This window comes from Engraulis encrasicolus, unplaced genomic scaffold, assembly GCF_034702125.1.
Source record: "Engraulis encrasicolus isolate BLACKSEA-1 unplaced genomic scaffold, IST_EnEncr_1.0 scaffold_233_np1212, whole genome shotgun sequence".
Classification (NCBI taxonomy): domain Eukaryota; kingdom Metazoa; phylum Chordata; class Actinopteri; order Clupeiformes; family Engraulidae; genus Engraulis; species Engraulis encrasicolus.
This window is the reverse complement of record NW_026945517.1, coordinates 27,993-37,500: the sequence shown is the minus strand read 5'-3', so window position 1 is coordinate 37,500 and position 9,508 is coordinate 27,993.

Here is a 9,508-nt window from a genome sequence, read left to right as displayed (position 1 = left end):
TACCTAGTACCACAGCTCATGAGCAACGCCTAGTCTTTATCAGAAATGTCACACATTACATCATAATTATACTCGGCTGCTTTAGGACAACAGTTTGTATTTGTGTGTGTGTGCGTGTGTGTGTGTGTGTGTGTGTGTGTGTGTGTGTGTGTGTGTGTGTGTGTGTGTGTGTGTGTGTGTGTGTGTCTTTCTGTGGTGTGATTGTGTGTGTGTGTGTGTGTGTGTGTGTGTGTGTGTGTGTGTGTGTGTGTGTGTGTGTGTGTGTGTGTGTGTGTGTGTGTGTGTGTGTGTGTGTGTGTGTGTGTGTGTGTGTGTGTGTGTGTGTGTGTGTGTGTGTGTGCATGCATGCTTGCAGTGACAGGAAAGAAAGTGGAAAAGCTGAAGGTGAAAGGAGCCAAGAAGGGGGTGGAGAAAGGGAAACGCACAGATGAAAAGAGAAGACAAGACAAGAAACAAGACCCGCCGAAGCAGAACAATGTTGACCGACACGGTATTTACAGCATACACCATATCGTCTGCTGGCTAGCATAAATGCCAAATTTATGTTTTGTGTTTTCGGAAAACAAGAAAAAAAAACTTTCTAAGTGGTGCCAAGTGTGTGTGTGTGTGTGTGTGTGTGTGTGAGCACATGCATAAAAAAAGCCTTATAAATTGTTAATGTGTAAAATTAACTGATTCACAGAAAATGATGAAAATTGAGAAACTGATCACCATGATCAGTTTCTCATTTTTCATCATTTTCTGTGAATTTGTCACAGCTAGTGCAGGATAGATGAAATCTGCAATATTCAAGGTTGCTTTTTTTTAAAAAACTGTATTTTATATGCCCTGAAGAAGTCCACATGGGTGGAAACGCAAAGTCATTGTAGCTGAATTAAAATGTATAAAAAAATGTAGCCTTGAATGCCTCAGATTTCCTCTCTCCTGCACAAGCGAGTCAGTCCCTACACAGATGAGCACCAAGGAAAAAAGGTGAAGACCTTGAAGCGCTCCAAATTCCTGTTATTTTCTGACTGATTTGTCAAAGCTTCCTAACAAAGCTCCTGCATAACATTACCTTAATTCTTACTTTAGACACCTTTGTCTTCACAATAGGTAAGCATTTTGTGGACAAATACCGCAATGACATGATTCAACGTGTGACTGCAGTGGATAACTTGTTGGATGAACTGTTGGAGCGCGGTGTGATTAATGATGAGACCAACCGGAAGATTCGACTAGAAAAGTCCTCACTTGACCAGATGAGATACCTGATGGGCCTGGGCAACATCAGGACAAGCAAGAGCGGCAAGGACATGCTGTGTGAGATCCTGGAGAGGGAGGAACCCTTCATGATGCAGGAGTTGAAGGAGCTGGACAAATCTGCCAAGTGAAGTCAAAGTGGTGGTATAGTGAGCAGATGGAGGATAGTTTTTGCCCCGTTTAACCATTATTTGCCATTAGTTATCTCTTATTGCTTGATCATTAATAATCACACATACTCAAACTTTAGCATTTGTGAATCTTAGGTAATACTTATCAAATCCTGTGTTAGCAAGTAGCTCTTAATGATAAACGTCTTTTGTATGACTGAATGCATAATTAAAGCTGTCTTCCTCATCATTCCAGCCGTATGACTTGTTTTTGGCTCCAATATGCTGTGCTTTCAACTCACATCTTTTTGAACAAAAGTGATGCATCAAAAAAAAAAAAAACATTACAGCACTTGCTGCTGACGATTTCTTCACATGATCAAAGGATTAATCCCAAAAGTGTTTGGTACTTATTTTGTCTGCATTTGTCCCGAGAACAAATCCATGAAGAGTGTTTATGTTCAAAAGCACATGCTCGGCCTACAGAGACACAAATGCTGCAATGTAAAGTTCAAACATTGAAATAAATTGATACATTTTTGGCACATTGTCATCCTGTACGTGACCATAATAAAAATAAACCCAACACAGTGTACTCAGGTTTTGCATCGAGTTGTATCAAGGACATTCAGTTACAGTGGTGTTTTGGGGAGAAATAGGTGATACGCATGAACCCAGTGCAAATAAGCCTACGCATAAATGTATGTGAATACCTGGCTGTCAAAATAAGAGTATTACTGCAATTTCTATAACTTCCCTCTGTGTGACTCTGGCTTTACATGCTGAAGTCACTAGGAACATGGAGTGGGTAAATAATCATGCACACCAAACAAAGAATATTTATTTTGACATTTGTCTTTTTGTTAGAGCCGCTGTTGTTGCTGTATATCTGCTTTGTGATTATATTTTATTGGTATATTTGTTTTAATTATTAGTATTATGAATATTAATATTGATATCACTGTTTTTAACCATTTGATTTTAATGCTATTTTTTCATCATTTTCCAAATGGCCCTATAACTGGTCCTACTAAAAAGTGTAGACATATCCAATGCAGCAAAGAGAGTATGGTCTCACATTTGTAGATACCTATATTACAGTAAATATGAAACAAGTGAATTTTTAACACCTGTGAAACTCTATTGTTATGGCCATGAAGCGCTAACAAGACTCAAATGCAGAGGTTCAAATAAAATTATGTTTTTCTTCAGTATCATCCAAGAGTGTAATATGCACAACGCTGTCGTCTCCTCTGCTTGATGGGGTGAACCCACATTCGGCTACATCTTCTTGCTTGGCTGAACCTGAACAAGAGGAGTAACATGGCTGCTCTTCTTCTGTCGATAACACAAGCTATAGAGACAACAAACACATCAATGGTGAAACTTATTCATGGAAACATTAGGCTTAAATCAACATTGATTTGAATAAAAACAACACTTACTTACACTCACTGCAAAATGTTTCTGACGTCATATAGAGGATGGTCACAGGAGGCTATTAGCATAACAGAGGAGGAGCAGCAGAGGCCTGTGTCTATGGGCCAATCCCATTTGTATTTTTCTACCCCTACCCCTACCCCTACCCCTACCCCTTACCCCTCCAAACGGAGTCTTTCTGTCCGAACCCCTCCTTTTTTAGGGCTATAAAGCCCTTCCCCTCACCCCTACCCCTCTGCCTTAACGACTATTGGGATACCCATACCCCTACACAAAACGGAGGGGAGGGATAAGGGGTAGGGCTAAGGGGTGAATTGAGATTGGGCCTATCTCACCGTTATGGAGTCCGGCGCTACTCTATATCCAGTGGCTGTGGCTGTTATGGAGTCCGGTGCTACTCTATATCCAGTGGGTGTGGCTGTTATGGAGTCCGGCGCTACTCTATATCCAGTGGCTGCTCCTGTTGCGGAATAGGAGAGTTTTGTTGTGCAGAATGGGACTTTCGGATCACAGAGTGAATAGAACCTGATAAATGATGTAAATGACAAAATTTTCTTTCGAAATTCGGAGGGAATGTTGTCGGTAGAATGAAATGACAATGTTTGTTTCACTCAAACACATAACTATCAATAGCAAAATCATAAAAAAAATGATTTCGAACGAAATGACAATGTTTGTTCTACTCAAACACATACCTATCCATAGCAAAATCAGAAAAAAAACATCTCTCAATTTTTGCCACGGCTGTATATATAAAGGACATATTAGGTTGACTTGTTTGATTTTCTTTTTTGTGAACAATTCTTGTTTTTTATTTTATTATACATCAACAATGACAAACAAACACAGTACACATCCCCACCACCCTCCACCCCTCCCAGTGGTGAGCACCCGCAAAAAAAACAGAATAAAAATAACATTTACATTATTTTCTACAAAAAAAAAACAACACAACAGCCCATAACACCCTAGACCCCCCCACAACAAATGACGTCCTCGAACGCTTGACTCCATCTCCTCAAAGTCCGCGCTCTTGCCCCTTGCATGTGGGCCGTCGACAGCTCCATAGATATGATGTCCAGTAGGCTTACAGCCTACACCCGTCTGCACATGACATGCGGGGGGGTCCATTCTTGTTTGATTTTCTTCAATATATGTGTATGGGGCACCTAAGTCACGCCCTTCTACTTCCTATCCGTGGGGCTGGAGCTTTTAAATTTTTGAATGAGAGTTAATGGAGCGAGTCAAGCTAAATTCTCATCCCGTTTGGCATGTGCTCCGGATTTCACATATGATGACAGTGAATTTGAAAGGTTTGGATTTGCGTCGTAAGACCACTCATTTTCGACACGCAAGAAACGTTATTTTAGCTTTTGTGCAAAAGCTGTGCAAAACTGTGTTAGAGACTACATGTGCGCCTCGCATATCTGACGTGAACCGAGGCACTGCCAACCCTACGGCTGCACCGTGGCTTAAGTGGCTGCACGTCAGACATGCGACGTCGGTTGTGCAGTCCAAATAATTGCATATTTTTGGACACACACAACTCAAAAATCGCTTGCCAAGTGAAGTCAACAAGCACACCATTGGTTGTTATTAATTCTGAGGCACAGCATATGTGTGATCGACGGGGAAATGCGAGGTGGATCGGAAAATAGCTTTGATCAGTCCATTACAGCCCAGTCAAAAGTTTTTGTGTTCCCAGCCCCACAAGCCGCCCGGAAGGGGTGGAGACTTAGGTGCCCCATTGTGTTTGTAATAGTATCGCAAAGAGCAAACTTCATGTGAAGGAGATGTGAGGATTAATATGGTATTTTGTTATGCTATTGCAGAGTGTGTTACTTAATACTAATGTATTTGTTATGTCGTTTGTATGTCTGTTAGTTAATACTAATGTTATGTGGCTGTTGTTACTGCAGGAAGAGAATGGATGAATGTGTGACACTGACATGCCACATGTTATTGCACCAACGACATGTTGTTGTGCTGCATTATGTGGTGGTTTCTATGGAGATGCTCTTGTGTATTGGCTGTATAGATGTCAGTAGGATGATAGCAGTGTCATGGCATGTTTAGTGTTACGTCTGCATCTTTAGCTACAATTTTAATAAAATCTTTCAATATGATGAGTTAACATGTGTCTTCTTTCATAATGTGTATTCACATGTATGACATTGCAAACAATTTATACAGTTAAATACATTATTTTCAATAATTGAAATAAACAGAATAATGTGAAGCGGGTGGGGGGGATGCAACCTCTTATGTATAACTGCAGATTTTCAGTACTGCTGCAATTGTGATAGGCCACCGACTCTGTCTGATGAAGGTCTAAGGACCGAAAGCTCGCAAGTCAAGTAAACTTTGCACAAAAAAAAGACCTGAAGTGTGCGGATTGTCTTCTTTTAAGTACTGTGCAATAAAACAAATATCCAGTAGAGGACGCTACCGCTCCAGGTTTCTACACACTACTCCACTACAGCACAGCTATGAGGCCTATGAAGAATTCAACACCCACACGCGCACATACATGCACGCACACACTCGTGCACGCACCTGCACAGAAACATTATGTACCACCTGCTCAGCCAACCACATTCACATGACATATGAAGATTGAAATTGCATTTGGCCAGTTTGCTGGTGTTAATTTAGAGCTCTGTCTGAGACATATTTGGCGGGTGAAAATTCTCTTGGGATGGAAAGCAAGCTTACTAGCCACTTTGGTAGTGAGTATATGTGTATCTAGTAAGATTTGACATCTACTTACCAAACTGGCTAGTGATGAAAAAGGTGAATTCAGAGCCCTGCATACAATGTGTGTGTGTGTGTGTGTGTGCGTGTGCGTGCCTGCGTGAGTGCGTCGTGTGTGCGTGCGTGTGAATGAGTGCATGCGTGAGAATGGGTGTGTTGTGATCAGTCTACTACATTGGTGTGCCTTTCTGTGCAGGGTGTGGCAGAGCTTCCCAGGTGAAAAAGTAGTTCAATTTAGTACAATAAAAGCACAACTGAAGTGTACTTAGCATGTTAAAAGCGCACTCACACTTTTTGTGCTAAGAAAAAGTATGTTTACAATATGCTTATTTAAAGTGTACTTAAAATTAGATGTAATTAAGTTGCTCTCAAAGAAAGTACACTTTGCGAACCATACATAAAGTGCACTTAGAAGATGTTTGGCTAAAGTGTATTTAGAGGAATATACTAATAGTGTTGTAATAGTGAACTTACTAAAAGTGTATTTTTTAATAACATATTACAATTGCACTTTTTTCAAGTGCACTTTGATTATACTTCACCCAAGTGACTTCGAAGTGTGATTTTCTATAGTGCGCTTTAAAGTAAATCACTTTAACATATTGGAAGTATACTTTTTCTAAGTGCACCATGATTGTGCTTCATCCAAATATATTCAAAGTGTGCTTACACAAAGTGCATTTACCCATCATGCATCATCATGCATGTACCATCATGTAATGCACTTCTTGGAGCTCAATTTCTCAAACAGAAAGCCATTGACCTCTAAGGAATATCTTTGGTTTGCATGAAAATATTACTCATTGTTATATTCTGCGTTTATTGTAGGAGTTTAAAAAAATTTAAGTGGTACACAAAAAATGACCATGTTCCCACCGTCATTATGATGGTCACGTATATGTTCTGGTATATATAGGCTCACACTTCCCTTGACATCATGGTGAGAGGTAAGTTGGAACTAGTTGTTCAAACAAAGAATCAAGGGTCACCATTAGTGATCAATTCAAATGATCAATTGCAGGAAGGTGGAACAAGAATGAAATAAAGTGAAATGTGTATCTGAAATCTCTGTAACAATGCAATGATTGTAAATGTCAGTCGTGATATACTGCATACTGTATCACTACTGTGACATGTGGCTGTGTGTAATGTACAAGCTCTGAGGTCCAGCATGGTTTGTAGTATTACATTTATATTATTTCATGTACTTGGGAGTGTACTGTAAATATACTTCAAGCATACCTGTTATATATTTACAATACTTAATATGATGTACTTTTTACAGACTTAAAATGTTCCAATGTAGTCCAAAGAAGCATGAAGTTAATATACTTTTATTGTACTTCTAGTAACAATAAAATGTTGTAGAAGTGTACTCAAGCACACTCTTAATGCCATACGAATGAATGAAAAGCGTGTTTGGAGCATACTTTCAAAAGTATGCTTGTAGTGCACTTAAAGTTGTCCAAAAGCGGTGCCAATTTAGCATCCTCAGTGTGCTGCAAGTGTGCTGAAGTACTGCTTTAGTAGTGCTTCAGCGCACTAATAGTGCAATGAAGCGCACTTTAAATCACCGAAAATAGTACAGTCAAAAACATTGTACGGTCAAAAAAAGTACACTTTAAGTATATGGGGTTTTCACCTGGGTTGTGTTGCTGCTTGATCAGTTGGCTGAGACAGAGAGAGAGAGAGAGAGAGAGAGAGAGAGAGAGAGAGAGAGAGAGAGATGAGAGAGAGAGAGAGAGAGAGAGAGAGAGAGAGAGAGAGAGAGAGAGAGAGGAGAGAGAGAGGAGAGAGAGAGAGAGAGAGGAGAGAGAGGGGGGGAGAGGGAGAGAGGGAGAGAGAGAGAGAGAGAGAGAGAGAGAGAGAGAGAGAGGGAGGGAGAGAGAGAGAGAGAGATTCTTAGGAATGTGTGTTGAAAATGGGAAATGTGTTGCAATGAGTGTGGGAAGTCATCTATGACGCCAACTCCCTCCAAACCTGTCAGTCCGGTCCGCTATCTGACTGTACTTTCAGCTAAACAAGAGAGGACACTCTCACATTGCGGATACAGCAGAAGAGAACACAACAATTTTCCACCTACACAGTAGAAGAGTAAGCAGACATGGGTAAGCAAAGCAATTTTCATAATACAGGACGATGAAAAGCAATTGAGGCAAATTTCCACGCACTACAATTTTTTATGGTTGATAAGGAAACGTAGTGAACAGTTACAAATCTGTGTAGGGATACAGACACGTGTAAAGTGGGTGACATGGTATAAAGGTATAGGAAAGCAGTTTCAGGACCACCTGATAATTTACTTTGCAAGTGGATGCACACCAAAAAATGGATCATGATTGTAAACATGATGACATGGCAAAAGTTGAGAAAGGTTTGATATACTATTTCTTAGGATTTATTTCTTTGAATGGGTTCATGCAAAACTCATCACATGAAGAGGGTTAAAACCACTGCACGTAACCATGTTGGACTTTGGAATGATGCCTGTACACCATGCTGTCTTATCAGCGGTAATAAATCGTCTTTGCCTTCAGCATTATAATACGTCACAATAGGCTGGCTGTCAGAAGCCTTACATTACCTACACGAGGAAGCAGTGAGGGTAGGCATCAGATGAGCTTTTCCTGGTCTGGAGCTGGTGAGAGACTGCGTTGTGGAAGCCTTTTACTTCTTATTTCTTCTATCCTTACTCATTTGTGGATTACTATCTCTGTCAAGCGCACTGCAAAACCCTGGGGAATGATAGCAAGTAGAGGGATTTTTCCCGGTGCAGCGAACTGGTGAGGTTGCATCCTGTTACTTTTTCTCTGTTTTTCAAAGGGCTGCTACTCACCAGGGGTGACCTAGGCCTATTCCCCACCATTATTACCGGATCATTATGGTAACTGTCTGGGATATTTCAAGCTGCTTTCATCTATTGGGACTATTTTAGGGTTGCACTGGACATTTATTGATGTCTTGGGGGACAGAGAACAGTTGCATCTCTTGGTGCTGGGTGATTGTGGGTTTGTTATTGTTGCGCTGTAAACTCTTATGTCGGGCGAGCTGGTGCTGACACAAAACTTATTGAAGGATATTGTTGTGCTCTTATTATTCTAAACACTGTGTGGATGTTACTGTTTTGGATAGTGTGCCTGTCCACGCAGCAACGTAGCAGCGAATTTTGGGCCTTATGTACAATCACCTCCAATGTTGTAGAAAAGAAAAAAGTCTCTCCCATTTACATTCCCCAAACAAAAGTATAGTCTTTACATCTACCCTAAAAGAATAAATCCCAAAGACCAGCAAAGTCACATCTTCAAGGACGAAGCAAAATGAAGAAAGATAGTCAATGTCACTGTCAGTCAGAGTCAGATAGCTAGGCAGAGAGGTGACCCAATATTTCAGTCTGTGATACAATTGCCAGAATCGGTACAGATACTCCTTAGATAGGCCACTTCAAATTCAAGATGGTTTTCCATTTTCCAAGATGGCTACCATACAGATATAAATTGGCAACTGAAACAAATGTTCAAATGGTGATACAAACACCAAACTTGGCACAGGTACTCCTTAGATGTACCGCTTTTGATAAAGCATGCGGGTGAGTTTTCCAAGATGATTCAGTTTCCAGGATGGCCACCATTCAGATGTGTCATAGGAAAATAAAACAATTGTTCAAATATTGATACAAGCGCCAAACTTGGTACAAATAATATTTAGACTTAACTCTTTTGAAAAAGCATGTACAGTATGTCACTTGAAATCCAAGATGGATACCCATTGTCCGAGATGGCTGCCAGAAAGTCCTGTAGGAATACTGCAGGAGATACTAGATCAATTGTTCAACTAGTGATATGAGCACCTAAATTGTTACAAATACTCTTCAGACACAACTCTGTTGTTAAAGTGTATGGACCATTTGAAATTCAAGATGGCCGCCCATTAGAGTCCTGCACGGGTCAATTTTTGAAGACCCG